Source organism: Rhinoderma darwinii (assembly GCF_050947455.1).
Source record: "Rhinoderma darwinii isolate aRhiDar2 chromosome 1 unlocalized genomic scaffold, aRhiDar2.hap1 SUPER_1_unloc_28, whole genome shotgun sequence".
Lineage (NCBI taxonomy): Eukaryota > Metazoa > Chordata > Amphibia > Anura > Rhinodermatidae > Rhinoderma > Rhinoderma darwinii.
In genome coordinates, this window is record NW_027461665.1 from 184,024 (window position 1) to 199,630 (window position 15,607).

At 42.0% G+C, this 15,607-nt stretch overlaps 74 pseudogenes; all 74 read right to left on the bottom strand.

Moving 5' to 3' along the window:
- Positions 1-14: 14 nt before the first annotated feature.
- Positions 15-133, bottom strand: LOC142672609 (5S ribosomal RNA; annotated as a pseudogene).
- Positions 134-200: 67 nt separating this feature from the next.
- LOC142672622 (5S ribosomal RNA) lies at positions 201-319 on the bottom strand (annotated as a pseudogene).
- Positions 320-572: 253 nt separating this feature from the next.
- LOC142672735 (5S ribosomal RNA) lies at positions 573-691 on the bottom strand (annotated as a pseudogene).
- Positions 692-758: 67 nt separating this feature from the next.
- Positions 759-877, bottom strand: LOC142672640 (5S ribosomal RNA; annotated as a pseudogene).
- Positions 878-944: 67 nt separating this feature from the next.
- On the bottom strand, positions 945-1,063 carry LOC142672701 (5S ribosomal RNA; annotated as a pseudogene).
- A 67-nt stretch (positions 1,064-1,130) lies between these two features.
- On the bottom strand, positions 1,131-1,249 carry LOC142671939 (5S ribosomal RNA; annotated as a pseudogene).
- A 67-nt stretch (positions 1,250-1,316) lies between these two features.
- On the bottom strand, positions 1,317-1,435 carry LOC142671427 (5S ribosomal RNA; annotated as a pseudogene).
- A 67-nt stretch (positions 1,436-1,502) lies between these two features.
- On the bottom strand, positions 1,503-1,621 carry LOC142672537 (5S ribosomal RNA; annotated as a pseudogene).
- A 67-nt stretch (positions 1,622-1,688) lies between these two features.
- LOC142671392 (5S ribosomal RNA) lies at positions 1,689-1,807 on the bottom strand (annotated as a pseudogene).
- Positions 1,808-2,060: 253 nt separating this feature from the next.
- Positions 2,061-2,179, bottom strand: LOC142673011 (5S ribosomal RNA; annotated as a pseudogene).
- Positions 2,180-2,246: 67 nt separating this feature from the next.
- On the bottom strand, positions 2,247-2,365 carry LOC142672810 (5S ribosomal RNA; annotated as a pseudogene).
- A 67-nt stretch (positions 2,366-2,432) lies between these two features.
- On the bottom strand, positions 2,433-2,551 carry LOC142672325 (5S ribosomal RNA; annotated as a pseudogene).
- A 67-nt stretch (positions 2,552-2,618) lies between these two features.
- LOC142671485 (5S ribosomal RNA) lies at positions 2,619-2,737 on the bottom strand (annotated as a pseudogene).
- Positions 2,738-2,804: 67 nt separating this feature from the next.
- LOC142671428 (5S ribosomal RNA) lies at positions 2,805-2,923 on the bottom strand (annotated as a pseudogene).
- Positions 2,924-2,990: 67 nt separating this feature from the next.
- On the bottom strand, positions 2,991-3,109 carry LOC142672368 (5S ribosomal RNA; annotated as a pseudogene).
- Positions 3,110-3,176: 67 nt separating this feature from the next.
- LOC142672655 (5S ribosomal RNA) lies at positions 3,177-3,295 on the bottom strand (annotated as a pseudogene).
- A 67-nt stretch (positions 3,296-3,362) lies between these two features.
- LOC142673012 (5S ribosomal RNA) lies at positions 3,363-3,481 on the bottom strand (annotated as a pseudogene).
- Positions 3,482-3,548: 67 nt separating this feature from the next.
- LOC142672403 (5S ribosomal RNA) lies at positions 3,549-3,667 on the bottom strand (annotated as a pseudogene).
- A 67-nt stretch (positions 3,668-3,734) lies between these two features.
- LOC142672381 (5S ribosomal RNA) lies at positions 3,735-3,853 on the bottom strand (annotated as a pseudogene).
- A 67-nt stretch (positions 3,854-3,920) lies between these two features.
- Positions 3,921-4,039, bottom strand: LOC142673013 (5S ribosomal RNA; annotated as a pseudogene).
- A 253-nt stretch (positions 4,040-4,292) lies between these two features.
- Positions 4,293-4,411, bottom strand: LOC142672634 (5S ribosomal RNA; annotated as a pseudogene).
- Positions 4,412-4,478: 67 nt separating this feature from the next.
- Positions 4,479-4,597, bottom strand: LOC142671974 (5S ribosomal RNA; annotated as a pseudogene).
- A 67-nt stretch (positions 4,598-4,664) lies between these two features.
- On the bottom strand, positions 4,665-4,783 carry LOC142672646 (5S ribosomal RNA; annotated as a pseudogene).
- A 67-nt stretch (positions 4,784-4,850) lies between these two features.
- On the bottom strand, positions 4,851-4,969 carry LOC142671723 (5S ribosomal RNA; annotated as a pseudogene).
- Positions 4,970-5,036: 67 nt separating this feature from the next.
- On the bottom strand, positions 5,037-5,155 carry LOC142672658 (5S ribosomal RNA; annotated as a pseudogene).
- A 67-nt stretch (positions 5,156-5,222) lies between these two features.
- LOC142671729 (5S ribosomal RNA) lies at positions 5,223-5,341 on the bottom strand (annotated as a pseudogene).
- Positions 5,342-5,408: 67 nt separating this feature from the next.
- LOC142672626 (5S ribosomal RNA) lies at positions 5,409-5,527 on the bottom strand (annotated as a pseudogene).
- Positions 5,528-5,595: 68 nt separating this feature from the next.
- Positions 5,596-5,714, bottom strand: LOC142671228 (5S ribosomal RNA; annotated as a pseudogene).
- A 67-nt stretch (positions 5,715-5,781) lies between these two features.
- Positions 5,782-5,900, bottom strand: LOC142671194 (5S ribosomal RNA; annotated as a pseudogene).
- Positions 5,901-5,967: 67 nt separating this feature from the next.
- LOC142672247 (5S ribosomal RNA) lies at positions 5,968-6,086 on the bottom strand (annotated as a pseudogene).
- A 253-nt stretch (positions 6,087-6,339) lies between these two features.
- On the bottom strand, positions 6,340-6,458 carry LOC142671223 (5S ribosomal RNA; annotated as a pseudogene).
- A 67-nt stretch (positions 6,459-6,525) lies between these two features.
- Positions 6,526-6,644, bottom strand: LOC142672182 (5S ribosomal RNA; annotated as a pseudogene).
- Positions 6,645-6,711: 67 nt separating this feature from the next.
- On the bottom strand, positions 6,712-6,830 carry LOC142672058 (5S ribosomal RNA; annotated as a pseudogene).
- Positions 6,831-6,897: 67 nt separating this feature from the next.
- LOC142672341 (5S ribosomal RNA) lies at positions 6,898-7,016 on the bottom strand (annotated as a pseudogene).
- A 67-nt stretch (positions 7,017-7,083) lies between these two features.
- LOC142671389 (5S ribosomal RNA) lies at positions 7,084-7,202 on the bottom strand (annotated as a pseudogene).
- A 253-nt stretch (positions 7,203-7,455) lies between these two features.
- On the bottom strand, positions 7,456-7,574 carry LOC142672760 (5S ribosomal RNA; annotated as a pseudogene).
- Positions 7,575-7,641: 67 nt separating this feature from the next.
- LOC142671685 (5S ribosomal RNA) lies at positions 7,642-7,760 on the bottom strand (annotated as a pseudogene).
- Positions 7,761-7,827: 67 nt separating this feature from the next.
- On the bottom strand, positions 7,828-7,946 carry LOC142671514 (5S ribosomal RNA; annotated as a pseudogene).
- A 67-nt stretch (positions 7,947-8,013) lies between these two features.
- LOC142672297 (5S ribosomal RNA) lies at positions 8,014-8,132 on the bottom strand (annotated as a pseudogene).
- A 67-nt stretch (positions 8,133-8,199) lies between these two features.
- On the bottom strand, positions 8,200-8,318 carry LOC142672670 (5S ribosomal RNA; annotated as a pseudogene).
- Positions 8,319-8,385: 67 nt separating this feature from the next.
- Positions 8,386-8,504, bottom strand: LOC142671334 (5S ribosomal RNA; annotated as a pseudogene).
- A 67-nt stretch (positions 8,505-8,571) lies between these two features.
- On the bottom strand, positions 8,572-8,690 carry LOC142672472 (5S ribosomal RNA; annotated as a pseudogene).
- A 67-nt stretch (positions 8,691-8,757) lies between these two features.
- Positions 8,758-8,876, bottom strand: LOC142672369 (5S ribosomal RNA; annotated as a pseudogene).
- Positions 8,877-8,943: 67 nt separating this feature from the next.
- On the bottom strand, positions 8,944-9,062 carry LOC142671515 (5S ribosomal RNA; annotated as a pseudogene).
- Positions 9,063-9,129: 67 nt separating this feature from the next.
- Positions 9,130-9,248, bottom strand: LOC142671260 (5S ribosomal RNA; annotated as a pseudogene).
- Positions 9,249-9,501: 253 nt separating this feature from the next.
- Positions 9,502-9,620, bottom strand: LOC142672683 (5S ribosomal RNA; annotated as a pseudogene).
- Positions 9,621-9,687: 67 nt separating this feature from the next.
- Positions 9,688-9,806, bottom strand: LOC142672533 (5S ribosomal RNA; annotated as a pseudogene).
- Positions 9,807-9,873: 67 nt separating this feature from the next.
- LOC142672695 (5S ribosomal RNA) lies at positions 9,874-9,992 on the bottom strand (annotated as a pseudogene).
- A 67-nt stretch (positions 9,993-10,059) lies between these two features.
- LOC142671878 (5S ribosomal RNA) lies at positions 10,060-10,178 on the bottom strand (annotated as a pseudogene).
- A 67-nt stretch (positions 10,179-10,245) lies between these two features.
- LOC142672604 (5S ribosomal RNA) lies at positions 10,246-10,364 on the bottom strand (annotated as a pseudogene).
- A 67-nt stretch (positions 10,365-10,431) lies between these two features.
- Positions 10,432-10,550, bottom strand: LOC142671887 (5S ribosomal RNA; annotated as a pseudogene).
- A 253-nt stretch (positions 10,551-10,803) lies between these two features.
- LOC142672707 (5S ribosomal RNA) lies at positions 10,804-10,922 on the bottom strand (annotated as a pseudogene).
- A 67-nt stretch (positions 10,923-10,989) lies between these two features.
- Positions 10,990-11,108, bottom strand: LOC142671238 (5S ribosomal RNA; annotated as a pseudogene).
- Positions 11,109-11,175: 67 nt separating this feature from the next.
- LOC142672719 (5S ribosomal RNA) lies at positions 11,176-11,294 on the bottom strand (annotated as a pseudogene).
- A 67-nt stretch (positions 11,295-11,361) lies between these two features.
- On the bottom strand, positions 11,362-11,480 carry LOC142671773 (5S ribosomal RNA; annotated as a pseudogene).
- A 68-nt stretch (positions 11,481-11,548) lies between these two features.
- LOC142671299 (5S ribosomal RNA) lies at positions 11,549-11,667 on the bottom strand (annotated as a pseudogene).
- Positions 11,668-11,734: 67 nt separating this feature from the next.
- LOC142672062 (5S ribosomal RNA) lies at positions 11,735-11,853 on the bottom strand (annotated as a pseudogene).
- A 67-nt stretch (positions 11,854-11,920) lies between these two features.
- LOC142672732 (5S ribosomal RNA) lies at positions 11,921-12,039 on the bottom strand (annotated as a pseudogene).
- A 253-nt stretch (positions 12,040-12,292) lies between these two features.
- On the bottom strand, positions 12,293-12,411 carry LOC142672744 (5S ribosomal RNA; annotated as a pseudogene).
- A 67-nt stretch (positions 12,412-12,478) lies between these two features.
- On the bottom strand, positions 12,479-12,597 carry LOC142672534 (5S ribosomal RNA; annotated as a pseudogene).
- Positions 12,598-12,664: 67 nt separating this feature from the next.
- LOC142672436 (5S ribosomal RNA) lies at positions 12,665-12,782 on the bottom strand (annotated as a pseudogene).
- Positions 12,783-12,849: 67 nt separating this feature from the next.
- On the bottom strand, positions 12,850-12,968 carry LOC142671879 (5S ribosomal RNA; annotated as a pseudogene).
- A 67-nt stretch (positions 12,969-13,035) lies between these two features.
- LOC142672605 (5S ribosomal RNA) lies at positions 13,036-13,154 on the bottom strand (annotated as a pseudogene).
- A 67-nt stretch (positions 13,155-13,221) lies between these two features.
- LOC142671531 (5S ribosomal RNA) lies at positions 13,222-13,340 on the bottom strand (annotated as a pseudogene).
- A 67-nt stretch (positions 13,341-13,407) lies between these two features.
- On the bottom strand, positions 13,408-13,526 carry LOC142673124 (5S ribosomal RNA; annotated as a pseudogene).
- Positions 13,527-13,779: 253 nt separating this feature from the next.
- On the bottom strand, positions 13,780-13,898 carry LOC142671735 (5S ribosomal RNA; annotated as a pseudogene).
- A 67-nt stretch (positions 13,899-13,965) lies between these two features.
- On the bottom strand, positions 13,966-14,084 carry LOC142672579 (5S ribosomal RNA; annotated as a pseudogene).
- Positions 14,085-14,151: 67 nt separating this feature from the next.
- LOC142672340 (5S ribosomal RNA) lies at positions 14,152-14,270 on the bottom strand (annotated as a pseudogene).
- A 67-nt stretch (positions 14,271-14,337) lies between these two features.
- Positions 14,338-14,456, bottom strand: LOC142672756 (5S ribosomal RNA; annotated as a pseudogene).
- Positions 14,457-14,523: 67 nt separating this feature from the next.
- LOC142671736 (5S ribosomal RNA) lies at positions 14,524-14,642 on the bottom strand (annotated as a pseudogene).
- A 67-nt stretch (positions 14,643-14,709) lies between these two features.
- Positions 14,710-14,828, bottom strand: LOC142672099 (5S ribosomal RNA; annotated as a pseudogene).
- A 68-nt stretch (positions 14,829-14,896) lies between these two features.
- On the bottom strand, positions 14,897-15,015 carry LOC142671300 (5S ribosomal RNA; annotated as a pseudogene).
- A 253-nt stretch (positions 15,016-15,268) lies between these two features.
- LOC142671225 (5S ribosomal RNA) lies at positions 15,269-15,387 on the bottom strand (annotated as a pseudogene).
- A 67-nt stretch (positions 15,388-15,454) lies between these two features.
- LOC142672183 (5S ribosomal RNA) lies at positions 15,455-15,573 on the bottom strand (annotated as a pseudogene).
- Positions 15,574-15,607: the final 34 nt, after the last annotated feature.

Genomic DNA, 15,607 nt, shown 5'->3' on the forward strand with positions numbered 1-15,607 from the left:
ACGACATAATAAAAAGTCAACCGCACCACGGATTCCCAGACAGTCTCCCACACTGGTACTAGCGAGGCCTTAAGCTGTGTAACTTCTGCGATCTGACGAGAGCAGGCACATTCAGCTTAGAATGGCCATTGACATTAAATGCTTTAATCCATAGTCCTTTTTAATCGATTGTGAAACAAAATCTAAACAACATAATAATAAGTCAACCGCACCACGGATTCCCAGACAGTCTCCCACACTGGTACTAGCGAGGCCTTAAGCTGTGTAACTTCTGCGATCTGACGAGAGCAGGCACATTCAGCTTAGAATGGCCATTGACATTAAATGCTTTAATCCATAGTCCTTTTTAATCGATTGTGAAACAAAATCTAAACGACATAATAAAAAGTCAACCGCACCACGGATTCAAAGACAGTCTCCCACACTGGTACTAGCGAGGCCTTAAGCTGTGTAACTTCTGCGATCTGACGAGAGGAGGCACATTCAGCTTAGAATGGCCATTGACATTAAATGCTTTAATCCATAGTCCTTTTTAATCGATTGTGAAACAAAATCTAAACGACATAATAAAAAGTCAACCGCACCACGGATTCCCAGACAGTCTCCCACACTGGTACTAGCGAGGCGTTAAGCTGTGTAACTTCTGCGATCTAACGAGGGCAGGCACATTCAGCTTAGAATGGCCATTGACATTAAATGCTTTAATCCATAGTCCTTTTTAATCGATTGTGAAACAAAATCTAAACTACATAATAAAAAGTCAACCGCACCACAGATTCCCAGACAGTCTCCCACACTGGAACTAGCGAGGCCTTAAGCTGTGTAACTTCTGCGATCTGACGAGAGCAGTCACATTCAGCTTAGAATGGCCATTGACATTAAAAGCCTTAATCCATAGTCCTATTTAATCTATTGTGAAACAAAATCTAACCAACATAATAAAAAGTCAACCGCACCACGGATTCCCAGACAGTTTCCCACACTGGTACTAGCGAGGCCTTAAGCTGTGTAACTTCTGCCTTCTGACTAGAGCAGGCACATTCAGCTTAGAATGGCCATTGACATTAAATGCTTTAATCCATAGTCCTTTTTAATCGATTGTGAAACAAAATCTAAACGACATAATAAAAAGTCAACCGCACCACGGATTCCCAGCCAGTCTCCCACACTGGTACTAGCGAGGCCTTAAGCTGTGTAACTTCTGCGATCTGACGAGAGCAGGGACATTCAGCTTAGAATGGTCATTGACATAAAATGCTTTAATCCATAGTCCTTTTTAATCGATTGTGAAACAAAATCTAAACGACATAATAAAAATTCAACCGCACCACGGATTCCCAGACAGTCTCCCACACTGGTACTAGCGAGGCCTTAAGCTGTGTAACTTCTGCGATCTGACGAGAGCAGGCACATTCAGCTTAGAATGGCCATTGACGTTAAATGCTTTAATCCATAGTCCTTTTTAATCGATTGTGAAACAAAATCTAAACGACATAATAAAAATTCAACCGCACCACGGATTCCCAGACAGTCTCCCACACTGGTACTAGCGAGGCCTTAAGCTGTGTGACTTCTGCGTTCTGACCAGAGCAGGCACATTCAGCTTAGAATGGCCATTGACGTTAAATGCTTTAATCCATAGTCCTATTTAATCTATTGTGAAACAAAATCTAAGCGACATAATAAAAAGTCAACCGCACCACGGATTCCCAGACAGTCTCCCACACTGGTACTAGCGAGGCCTTAAGCTGTGTAACTTCTGCAATCTGACGAGAGCAGGCACATTCAGCTTAGAATGGCCATTGACATTAAATGCTTTAATCCATAGTCCTTTTTAATCGATTGTGAAACAAAATCTAAACGACATAATAAAAAGTCAACCGCACCACAGATTCCCAGACAGTCTCCCACACTGGAACTAGCGAGGCCTTAAGCTGTGTAACTTCTGCGATCTGACGAGAGAAGTCACATTCAGCTTAGAATGGCCATTGACATTAAAAGCCTTAATCCATAGTCCTATTTAATCTATTGTGAAACAAAATCTAACCAACATAATAAAAAGTCAACCGCACCACGGATTCCCAGACAGTCTCCCACACTGGTACTAGCGAGGCCTTAAGCTGTGTAACTTCTGCGATCTGACGAGAGCAGGGACATTCAGCTTAGAATGGCCATTGACATTAAATGCTTTAATCCATAGTCTTTTTTAATCGATTGTGAAACAAAATCTAAACGACATAATAAAAAGTCAACCGCACCACGGATTCCCAGACAGTCTCCCACACTGGTACTAGCGAGGCCTTAAGCTGTGTAACTTCTGCGTTCTGACGAGAGCAGGCACATTCAGCTTAGAATGGCCATTGACATTAAATGCTTTAATCCATAGTCTTTTTTAATCGATTGTGAAAAAAAATCTAAACGACATAATAAAAAGTCAACCGCACCACGGATTCCCAGACAGTCTCCCACACTGGTACTAGCGAGGCGTTAAGCTGTGTAACTTCTGCGATCTAACGAGAGCAGGCACATTCAGCTAAGAATGGCCATTGACAGTAAATGCTTTAATCCATAGTCCTTTTTAATCGATTGTGAAACAAAATCTAAACGACATAATAAAAAGGCAACCGCACCACGGATTCCCAGACAGTCTCCCACACTGGTACTAGCGAGGCCTTAAGCTGTGTAACTTCTGCGATCTGACGAGAGCAGGGACATTCAGCTTAGAATGGCCATTGACATTAAATGCTTTAATCCATAGTCCTTTTTAATCGATTGTGAAACAAAATCTAAACGACATAATAAAAATTCAACCGCACCACGGATTCCCAGACAGTCTCCCACACTGGTACTAGCGAGGCCTTAAGCTGTGTAACTTCTGCGATCTGACGAGAGCAGGCACATTCAGCTTAGAATGGCCATTGACGTTAAATGCTTTAATCCATAGTCCTATTTAATCTATTGTGAAACAAAATCTAAACGACATAATAAAAAGTCAACCGCACCACGGATTCCCAGACAGTCTCCCACACTGGTACTAGCGAGGCGTTAAGCTGTGTAACTTCTGCGATCTAACGAGAGCAGGGACATTCAGCTTAGAATGGCCATTGACATTAAAGGCTTTAATCCATAGTCCTTTTTAATCGATTGTGAAACAAAATCTAAACGACATAATAAAAATTCAACCGCACCACGGATTCCCAGACAGTCTCCCACACTGGTACTAGCGAGGCCTTAAGCTGTGTAACTTCTACGTTCTGACCAGAGCAGGCACATTCAGCTTAGAATGGCCATTGACGTTAAATGCTTTAATCCATAGTCCTATTTCATCTATTGTGAAACAAAATCTAAACGACATAATAAAAAGTCAACCGCACCACGGATTCCCAGACAGTCTCCCACACTGGTACTAGCGAGGCCTTAAGCTGTGTAACTTCTGCGATCTGACGAGAGCAGGGACATTCAGCTTAGAATGGCCATTGACATTAAATGCTTTAATCCATAGTCCTTTTTAATCGATTGTGAAACAAAATCTAAACGACATAATAAAAATTCAACCGCACCACGGATTCCCAGACAGTCTCCCACACTGGTACTAGCGAGGCCTTAAGCTGTGTAACTTCTGCGTTCTGACGAGAGAAGGCACATTCAGCTTAGAATGGCCATTGAGGTTAAATGCTTTAATCCATAGTCCTATTTAATCTATTGTGAAACAAAATCTAAACGACATAATAAAAAGTCAACCGCACCACGGATTCCCAGACAGTCTCCCACACTGGTACTAGCAAGGCCTTAAGCTGTGTAACTTCTGCGATCTGACGAGAGAAGGCACATTCAGCTTAGAATGGCCATTGACATTAAATTCTTTAATCCATAGTCCTTTTTAATCGATTGTGAAACAAAATCTAAACGACATAATAAAAAGTCAACCGCACCACGGATTCCCAGACAGTCTCCCACACTGGTACTAGCGAGGCCTTAAGCTGTGTAACTTCTGCGATCTGACGAGAGCAGGGACATTCAGCTTAGAATGGCCATTGACATTAAATGCTTTAATCCATAGTCCTTTTTAATCGATTGTGAAACAAAATCTAAACGACATAATAAAAATTCAACCGCTCCACGGATTCCCAGACAGTCTCCCACACTGGTACTAGCGAGGCCTTAAGCTGTGTAACTTCTGCGTTCTGACGAGAGAAGGCACATTCAGCTTAGAATGGCCATTGACGTTAAATGCTTTAATCCATAGTCCTATTTAATCTATTGTGAAACAAAATCTAAACGACATAATAAAAAGTCAACCGCACCACGGATTCCCAGACAGTCTCCCACACTGGTACTAGCGAGGCCTTAAGCTGTGTAACTTCTGCGATCTGACGAGAGCAGGCACATTCAGCTTAGAATGGCCATTGACATTAAATGCTTTAATCCATAGTCCTTTTTAATCGATTGTGAAACAAAATCTAAACAACATAATAATAAGTCAACCGCACCACGGATTCCCAGACAGTCTCCCACACTGGTACTAGCGAGGCCTTAAGCTGTGTAACTTCTGTGATCTAACGAGAGCAGGCACATTCAGCTTAGAATGGCCATTAACATTAAATGCTTTAATCCATAGTCCTTTTTAATCGATTGTGAAACAAAATCTAAACGACATAATAAGAAGTCAACCGCACCACGGATTCCCAGACAGTCTCCCACACTGGTACTAGCGAGGCCTTAAGCTGTGTAACTTCTGCGATCTGACGAGAGCAGGCACATTCAGCTTAGAATGGCCATTGACATTAAATGCTTTAACCCATAGTCCTTTTTAATCGATTGTGAAACAAAATCTAAACGACATAATAAAAAGTCAACCGCACCACGGGTTCCCAGACAGTCTCCCACACTGGTACTAGCGAGGCCTTAAGCTGTGTAACTTCTGCGATCTGACGAGAGCAGGCACATTCAGCTTAGAATGGACATTGACATTAAAAGCCTTAATCCATAGTCCTATTTAATCGATTGTGAAACAAAATCTAAACAACATAATAAAAAGTCAACCGCACCACGGATTCCCAGACAGTCTCCCACACTGGTACTAGCGAGGCCTTAAGCTGTGTAACTTCTGCGATCTGACGAGAGCAGGCACATTCAGCTTAGAATGGCCATTGACATTAAATGCTTTAATCCATAGTCCTTTTTAATCGATTGTGAAACAAAATCTAAACAACATAATAAAAAGTCAACCGCACCACGGATTCCCAGACAGTCTCCCACACTGGTACTAGCGAGGCCTTAAGCTGTATAACTTCTGCGATTTGACGAGAGCAGGCACATTCAGCTTAGAATGGCCATTGACATTAAATGCTTTAATCCATAGTCCTTTTTAATCGATTGTGAAACAAAATCTAAACGACATAATAAAAATTCAACCGCACCACGGATTCCCAGACAGTCTCCCACACTGGTACTAGCGAGGCCTTAAGCTGTGTAACTTTTGCGTTCTGACTAGAGCAGGCACATTCAGCTTAGAATGGCCATTGACGTTTAAATGCTTTAATCCATAGTCCTATTTAATCTTTTGTGAAACAAAATCTAAACGACATAATAAAAAGTCAACCGCTCCACGGATTCCCAGACAGTCTCCCACACTGGTACTAGCGAGGCCTTAAGCTGTGTAATTTCTGCGATCTGACGAGAGCAGGCACATTCAGCTTAGAATGGCCATTGACGTTAAATGCTTTAATCCATAGTCCTATTTAATCTATTGTGAAACAAAATCTAAACGACATAATAAAAAGTCAACCGCACCACGGATTCCCAGACAGTCACCCACACTGGTACTAGCGAGGCCTTAAGCTGTGTAACTTCTGCGATCTGACGAGAGCAGGCACATTCAGTTTAGAATGGCCATTGACATGAAATGCTTTAATCCATAGTCCTTTTTAATCGATTGTGAAACAAAATCTAAACGACATAATAAAAAGTCAACCGCAGCACGGATTCCCAGACAGTCTCCCACACTGGTACTAGCGAGGCCTTAAGCTGTGTAACTTCTGCGATCTGACGAGAGCAGGGACATTCAGCTTAGAATGGCCATTGACATTAAATCCTTTAATCCATAGTCCTTTTTAATCGATTGTGAAACAAAATCTAAACGACATAATAAAAATTCAACCGCACCACGGATTCCCAGACAGTCTCCCACACTGGTACTAGCGAGGGCTTAAGCTGTGTAACTTCTGCGCTCTGACGAGAGCTGGCACATTCAGCTTAGAATGGCCATTGACGTTAAATGCTTTAATCCATAGTCCTATTTAATCTATTGTGAAACAAAATCTAAACGACATAATAAAAAGTCAACAGCACCACGGATTCCCAGACAGTCTCCCACACTGGTACTAGCGAGGCCTTAAGCTGTGTAACTTCTGCGATCTGACGAGAGAAGGCACATTCAGCTTAGAATGGCCATTGACATTAAATGCTTTAATCCATAGTCCTTTTTAATCGATTGTGAAACAAAATCTAAACGACATAATAAAAAGTAAACCGCACCACGGATTCCCAGACAGTCTCCCTCACTGGTACTAGCGAGGCCTTAAGCTGTGTAACTTCTGCGATCTGACGAGAGCAGGGACATTCAGCTTAGAATGGCCATTGACATTAAATGCTTTAATCCATAGTCCTTTTTAATCGATTGTGAAACAAAATCTAAACGACATAATAAAAAGTCAACCGCTCCACGGATTCCCAGACAGTCTCCCACACTGGTACTAGCGAGGCCTTAAGCTGTGTAACGTCTGCGATCTAACGAGAGCAGGCACATTCAGCTTAGAATGGCCATTGACATTAAATGCTTTAATCCATAGTCCTTTTTAATCGATTGTGAAACAAAATCTAAACAACATAATAAAAGTTCAACCGCACCACGGATTCCCAGACAGTCTCCCACACTGGTACTAGCGAGGACTTAAGCTATGTAACTTCTGCGTTCTGACGAGAGCAGGCACATTCAGCTTAGAATGGCCATTGACGTTAAATGCTTTAATCTATAGTCCTTTTTAATCGATTGTGAAACAAAATCTAAACGACATAATAAAAAGTCAACCGCACCACGGATTCCCAGACAGTCTCCCACACTGGTACTAGCGAGGCCTTAAGCTGTGTAACTTCTGCGATCTGACGAGAGCAGGCACATTCAGCTTAGAATGGTCATTGACATTAAATGCTTTAATCCATAGTCCTTTTTAATCGATTGTGAAACAAAATCTAAACGACATAATAAAAAGTCAACAGCACCACGGATTCCCAGACAGTCTCCCACACTGGTATTAGCGAGGCCTTAAGCTGCGCAACTTCGGCGATATGACGAGAGCAGGGACATTCAGCTTAGAATGGCCATTGACATTAAATGCTTTAATCCATAGTCCTTTTTAATCGATTGTGAAACAAAATCTAAACGACATAATAATAAGTCAACCGCACCACGGATTCCCAGACAGTCTCCCACACTGGTACTAGCGAGGGCTTAAGCTGTGTAACTTCTGCGTTCTGACAAGAGCTGGCACATTCAGCTTAGAATGGCCATTGACGTTAAATGCTTTAATCCATAGTCCTATTTAATCTATTGTGAAACAAAATCTAAACGACACAATAAAAATTCAACCGCACCACGGATTCCCAGACAGTCTCCCACACTGGTACTAGCGAGGCCTTAAGCTGTGTAACTTCTGCGATCTGACGAGAGCAGGGACATTCAGCTTAGAATGGCCATTGACATTAAATGCTTTAATCCATAGTCCTTTTTAATCGATTGTGAAACAAAATCTAAACGACATAATAAAAACTCAACCGCACCACGGATTCCCAGACAGTCTCCCACACTGGTACTAGCGAGGCCTTAAGCTGTGTAACTTCTGCGATCTGACGAGAGCAGGCACATTCAGCTTAGAATGGCCATTGACATTAAATGATTTAATCCATAGTCCTATTTAATCTATTGTGAAACAATATCAAAACGACATAATAAAAAGTCAACCGCACCACGTATTCCCAGACAGTCTCCCACACTGGTACTAGCGAGGCGTTAAGCTGTGTAACTTCTGCGATCTAACGAGAGCAGGCACATTCAGCTTAGAATGGCCATTAACATTAAATGCTTTAATCCATAGTCCTTTTTAATCGATTGTGAAACAAAATCTAAACGACATAATAAAAAGTCAACCGCACCACGGATTCCCAGACAGTCTCCCACACTGGTACTAGCGAGGCCTTAAGCTGTGTAACTTCTGCGATCTGACGAGAGCAGGCACATTCAGCTTAGAATGGCCATTGACATTAAATGCTTTAATCCATAGTCCTTTTTAATCGATTGTGAAACAAAATCTAAACGACATAATAAAAAGTCAACCGCACCACGGATTCCCAGACAGTCTCCCACACTGGTACTAGCGAGGCCTTAAGCTGTGTAACTTCTGCGATCTGACGAGAGCAGGGACATTCAGCTTAGAATGGCCGTTGACATTAAATGCTTTAATCCATAGTCCTTTTTAATCGATTGTGAAACAAAATCTAAACGACATAATAAAAATTCAACCGCACCACAGATTCCCAGACAGTCTCCCACACTGGTACTAGCGAGGCCTTAAGCTGTGTAACTTCTGTGATCTGACGAGAGCAGGCACATTCAGCTTAGAATGGCCATTGACTTTAAATGCTTTAATCCATAGTCCTATTTAATCTATTGTGAAACAAAATCTAAACGACATAATAAAAAGTCAACCGCACCACGGATTCCCAGACAGTCTCCCACACTGGTACTAGCGAGGCGTTAAGCTGTGTAACTTCTGCGATCTAACGAGAGCAGGGACATTCAGCTTAGAATGGCCATTGACGTTAAAGGCTTTAAACCATAGTCCTTTTTAATCGATTGTGAAACAAAATCTAAACGACATAATAAAAACTCAACCGCACCACGGATTCCCAGACAGTCTCCCACACTGGTACTAGCGAGGCCTTAAGCTGTGTAACTTCTGCGATCTGACGAGAGCAGGCACATTCAGCTTAGAATGGCCATTGACATTAAATGCTTTAATCCATAGTACTTTTTAATCGATTGTGAAACAAAATCTAAACGACATAATAAAAAGTCAACCGCACCACGGATTCCCAGACAGTCTCCCACACTGGTACTAGCGAGGCCTTAAGCTGTGTAATTTCTGCGATCTGACGAGAGCAGGCACATTCAGCTTAGAATGGCCATTGACATTAAATGCTTTAATCCATAGTCCTTTTTAATCGATTGTGAAACAAAATCTAAACGACATAATAAAAATTCAACCGCACCACGGATTCCCAGACAGTCTCCCACAGTGGTACTAGCGAGGCCTTAAGCTGTGTAACTTCTGCGATCTGACGAGAGGAGGGACATTCAGCTTAGAATGGCCATTGACATTAAATGCTTTAATCCATAGTCCTATTTAATCTATTGTGAAACAAAATCTAAACAACATAATAAAAAGTCAACCGCACCACGGATTCCCAGACAGTCTCCCACACTGGTACTAGCGAGGCCTTAAGCTGTGTAACTTCTGCGATCTGACGAGAGCAGGCACATTCAGCTTAGAATGGCCATTGACATTAAAAGCCTTAATCCATAGTCCTATTTAATCTATTGTGAAACATAATCTAAACAACATAATAAAAAGTCAACCGCACCACGGATTCCCAGACAGTCTCCCAAACTGGTACTAGCGAGGCCTTAAGCTGTGTAACTTCTGCGATCTGACGAGAGGAGGGACATTCAGCTTAGAATGGCCATTGACATCAAATGCTTTAATCCATAGTCCTATTTAATCTATTGTGAAACAAAATCTAAACAACATAATAAAAAGTCAACCGCACCACGGATTCCCAGACAGTCTCCCACACTGGTACTAGCGAGGCCTTAAGCTGTGTAACTTCTGCGATCTGACGAGAGCAGGCACATTCAGCTTAGAATGGCCATTGACATTAAATGCTTTAATCCATAGTCCTTTTTAATCGATTGTGAAACAAAATCTAAACGACATAATAAAAAGTCAACCGCACCACGGATTCCCAGACAGTCTCCCACACTGGTACTAGCGAGGGCTTAAGCTGTGTAACTTCTGCGATCTGACGAGAGCAGGGACATTCAGCTTAGAATGGCCATTGACATCAAATGCTTTAATCCATAGTCCTTTTTAATCGATTGTGAAACAAAATCTAAACGACATAATAAAAATTCAACCGCACCACGGATTCCCAGACAGTCTCCCACACTGGTACTAGCGAGGCCTTAAGCTGTGTAACTTCTGCGTTCTGACGAGAGAAGGGACATTCAGCTTAGAATGGCCATTGACGTTAAATGCTTTAATCCATAGTCCTTTTTAATCGATTGTGAAACAAAATCTAAACGACATAATAAAAAGTCAACCGCACCACAGATTCCCAGACAGTCTCCCACACTGGTACTAGCGAGGCCTAAAGCTGTGTAACTTCTGCGATCTAAGGAGAGCAGGGACATTCAGCTTAGAATGGCCATTGACATTAAATGCTTTAATCCATAGTCCTTTTTAATCGATTGTGAAACAAAATCTAAACGACATAATAAAAATTCAACTGCTCCACGGATTCCCAGACAGTCTCCCACACTGGTACTAGCGAGGCCTTAAGCTGTGTAACTTCTGCGTTCTGACGAGAGAAGGCACATTCAGCTTAGAATGGCCATTGACGTTAAATGCTTTAATCCATAGTCCTATTTAATCTATTGTGAAACAAAATCTAAACGACATAATAAAAAGTCAACCGCACCACGGATTCCCAGACAGTCTCCCACACTGGTACTAGCGAGGCCTTAAGCTGTGTAACTTCTGCGATCTGACGAGAGCAGGCACATTCAGCTTAGAATGGCCATTGACATTAAATGCTTTAATCCATAGTCCTTTTTAATCGATTGTGAAACAAAATCTAAACAACATAATAATAAGTCAACCGCACCACGGATTCCCAGACAGTCTCCCACACTGGTACTAGCGAGGCCTTAAGCTGTGTAACTTCTGCGATCTAACGAGAGCAGGCACATTCAGCTTAGAATGGCCATTAACATTAAATGCTTTAATCCATAGTCCTTTTTAATCGATTGTGAAACAAAATCTAAACGACATAATAAGAAGTCAACCGCACCACGGATTCCCAGACAGTCTCCCACACTGGTACTAGCGAGGCCTTAAGCTGTGTAACTTCTGCGATCTGACGAGAGCAGGCACATTCAGCTTAGAATGGCCATTGACATTAAATGCTTTAATCCATAGTCCTTTTTAATCGATTGTGAAACAAAATCTAAACGACATAATAAAAATTCAACCGCACCACGGATTCCCAGACAGTCTCCCACACTGGTACTAGCGAGGCCTTAAGCTGTGTAACTTCTGCGTTCTGACTGGAGCAGGCACATTCAGCTTAGAATGGCCATTGACGTTTACATGCTTTAATCCATAGTCCTATTTAATCTTTTGTGAAACAAAATCTAAACGACATAATAAAAAGTCAACCGCTCCACGGATTCCCAGACAGTCTCCCACACTGGTACTAGCGAGGCCTTAAGCTGTGTAACTTCTGCGATCTGACGAGAGCAGGCACATTCAGCTTAGAATGGCCATTGACGTTAAATGCTTTAATCCATAGTCCTATTTAATCTATTGTGAAACAAAATCTAAACGACATAATAAAAAGTCAACCGCACCACGGATGCCCAGACAGTCACCCACACTGGTACTAGCGAGGCCTTAAGCTGTGTAACTTCTGCGATCTGACGAGAGCAGGCACATTCAGTTTAGAATGGCCATTGACATGAAATGCTTTAATCCATAGTCCTTTTTAATCGATTGTGAAACAAAATCTAAACGACATAATAAAAAGTCAACCGCACCACGGATTCCCAGACAGTCTCCCACACTGGTACTAGCGAGGCCTTAAGCTGTGTAACTTCTGCGATCTGACGAGAGCAGGCACATTCAGCTTAGAATGGCCATTGACATTAAATGCTTTAATCCATAGTCCTTTTTAATCGATTGTGAAACAAAATCTAAACGACATAATAAAAATTCAACCGCACCACGGATTCCCAGACAGTCTCCCACAGTGGTACTAGCGAGGCCTTAAGCTGTGTAACTTCTGCGATCTGACGAGAGGAGGGACATTCAGCTTAGAATGGCCATTGACATTAAATGCTTTAATCCATAGTCCTATTTAATCTATTGTGAAACAAAATCTAAACAACATAATAAAAAGTCAACCGCACCACGGATTCCCAGACAGTCTCCCACACTGGTACTAGCGAGGCCTTAAGCTGTGTAACTTCTGCGATCTGACGAGAGCAGGCACATTCAGCTTAGAATGGCCATTGACATTAAAAGCCTTAATCCATAGTCCTATTTAATCTATTGTGAAACAAAATCTAAACAACATAATAAAAAGTCAACCGCACCACGGATTCCCAGACAGTCTCCCAAACTGGTACTAGCGAGGCCTTAAGCTGTGTAACTTCTGCGATCTGACGAGAGGAGGGACATTCAGCTTAGAATGGCCATTGACATCAAATGCTTTAATCCATAGTCCTATTTAATCTATTGTGAAACAAAATCTAAACAACATAATAAAAAGTCAACCGCACCACGGATTCCCAGACAGTCTCCCACACTGGTACTAGCGAGGCCTTAAGCTTGTAACTTCTGCGATCTGACGAGAGCAGGCACATTCAGCTTAGAATGGCCATTGACATTAAATGCTTTAATCCATAGTCCTTTTTAATCGATTGTGAAACAAAATCTAAACGACATAATAAAAAGTCAACCGCACCACGGATTCCCAGACAGTCTCCCACACTGGTACTAGCGAGGGCTTAAGCTGTGTAACTTCTGCGATCTGACGAGAGCAGGGACATTCAGCTTAGAATGGCCATTGACATCAAATACTTTAATCCATAGTCCTTTTTAATCGATTGTGAAACAAAATCTAAACGACATAATAAAAATTCAACCGCACCACGGATTCCCAGACAGTCTCCCACACTGGTACTAGCGAGGCCTTAAGCTGTGTAACTTCTGCGTTCTGACGAGAGAAGGGACATTCAGCTTAGAATGGCCATTGACGTTAAACGCTTTAATCCATAGTCCTATTTAATCTATTGTGAAACAAAATCTAAACTACATAATAAAAAGTCAACCGCACCACGGATTCCCAGACAGTCTCCCACACTGGTACTAGCGAGGCCTTAAGCTGTGTAACTTCTGCGATCTGACAAGAGCAGGCACATTCAGCTTAGAATGGCCATTGACATTAAATTCTTTAATCCATAGTCCTTTTTAATCGATTGTGAAACAAAATCTAAACGACATAATAAAAAGTCAACCGCACCACGGATTCCCAGACAGTCTCCCACACTGGTACTAGCGAGGCCTTAAACTGTGTAACTTCTGCGATCTGACGAGAGCAGGCACATTCAGCTTAGAATGGCCATTGACATTAAATGCTTTAATCCATAGTCCTTTTTAATCGATTGTGAAACAAAATCTAAACGACATAATAAAAAGTCAACCGCACCACGGATTCCCAGACAGTCTCCCACACTCGTACTAGCAAGGCGTTAAGCTGGGTAACTTCTGCGATCTAACGAGAGCAGGCACATTCAGCTTAGAATGGCCATTGACATTAAATGCTTTAATCCATAGTCCATTTTAATCGATTGTGAAACAAAATCTAAACGACATAATAAAAAGTCAACCGCACCACGGATTCCCAGACAGTCTCCCACACTGGTACTAGCGAGGCCTTAAGCTGTGTAACTTCTGCGATTTGACGAGAGCAGGCACATTCAGCTTAGAATGGCCATTGACATTAAAAGCCTTAATCCATAGTCCTATTTAATCCATTGTGAAACAAAATCTAAACAACATAATAAAAAGTCAACCGCACCACGCATTCCCAGACAGTCTCCCACACTGGTACCAGCGAGGCCTTAAGCTGTGCAACTTCTGCGATCTGACGAGAGCAGGGACATTCAGCTTAGAATGGCCATTGACATTAAAGGCTTTAATCCATAGTCCTTTTTAATCGATTGTGAAACAAAATCTAAACGACATAATAAAAACTCAACCGCACCACGGATTCCCAGACAGTCTCCCACACTGGTACTAGCGAGGCCTTAAGCTGTGTAACTTCTGCGATCTGACGAGAGCAGGCACATTCAGCTTAGAATGGACATTGACATTAAAAGCCTTAATCCATAGTCCTATTTAATCGATTGTGAAACAAAATCTAAACAACATAATAAAAAGTCAACCGCACCACGGATTCCCAGACAGTCTCCCACACTGGTACTAGCGAGGCCTTAAGCTGTGTAACTTCTGCGATCTGACGAGAGCAGGCACATTCAGCTTAGAATGGCCATTGACATTAAATGCTTTAATCCATAGTCCTTTTTAATCGATTGTGAAACAAAATCTAAACAACATAATAAAAAGTCAACCGCACCACGGATTCCCAGACAGTCTCCCACACTGGTACTAGCGAGGCCTTAAGCTGTGTAACTTCTGCGATTTGACGAGAGCAGGCACATTCAGCTTAGAATGGCCATTGACATTAAATGCTTTAATCCATAGTCCTTTTTAATCGATTGTGAAACAAAATCTAAACGACATAATAAAAATTCAACCGCACCACGGATTCCCAGACAGTCTCCCACACTGGTACTAGCGAGGCCTTAAGCTGTGTAACTTCTGCGTTCTGACTAGAGCAGGCACATTCAGCTTAGAATGGCCATTGACATTTAAATGCTTTAATCCATAGTCCTATTTAATCTTTTGTGAAACAAAATCTAAACGACATAATAAAAAGTCAACCGCTCCACGGATTCCCAGACAGTCTCCCACACTGGTACTAGCGAGGCCTTAAGCTGTGTAACTTCTGCGATCTGACGAGAGCAGGCACATTCAGCTTAGAATGGCCATTGACATTAAATGCTTTAATCCATAGTCCTTTTTAATCGATTGTGAAACAAAATCTTAACGACATAATAAAAAGTCAACCGCACCACGGATTCCCAGACAGTCTCCCACACTTGTACTAGCGAGGGCTTAAGCTGTGTAACTTCTGCGCTCTGACGAGAGCTGGCACATTCAGCTTAGAATGGCCATTGACGTTAAATGCTTTAATCCATAGTCCTATTTAATCTATTGTGAAACAAAATCTAAACGACATAATAAAAAGTCAACAGCACCACGGATTCCCAGACAGTCTCCCACACTGGTACTAGCGAGGCCTTAAGCTGTGTAACTTCTGCGATCTGACGAGAGAAGGCACATTCAGCTTAGAATGGCCATTGACATTAAATGCTTTAATCCATAGTCCTTTTTAATCGATTGTGAAACAAAATCTAAACGACATAATAAAAAGTAAACCGCACCACGGATTCCCAGACAGTCTCCCTCACTGGTACTAGCGAGGCCTTAAGCTGTGTAACTTCTGCGATCTGACGAGAGCAGGGACATTCAGCTTAGAATGGCCATTGACATTAAATGCTTTAATCCATAGTCCTTTTTAATCG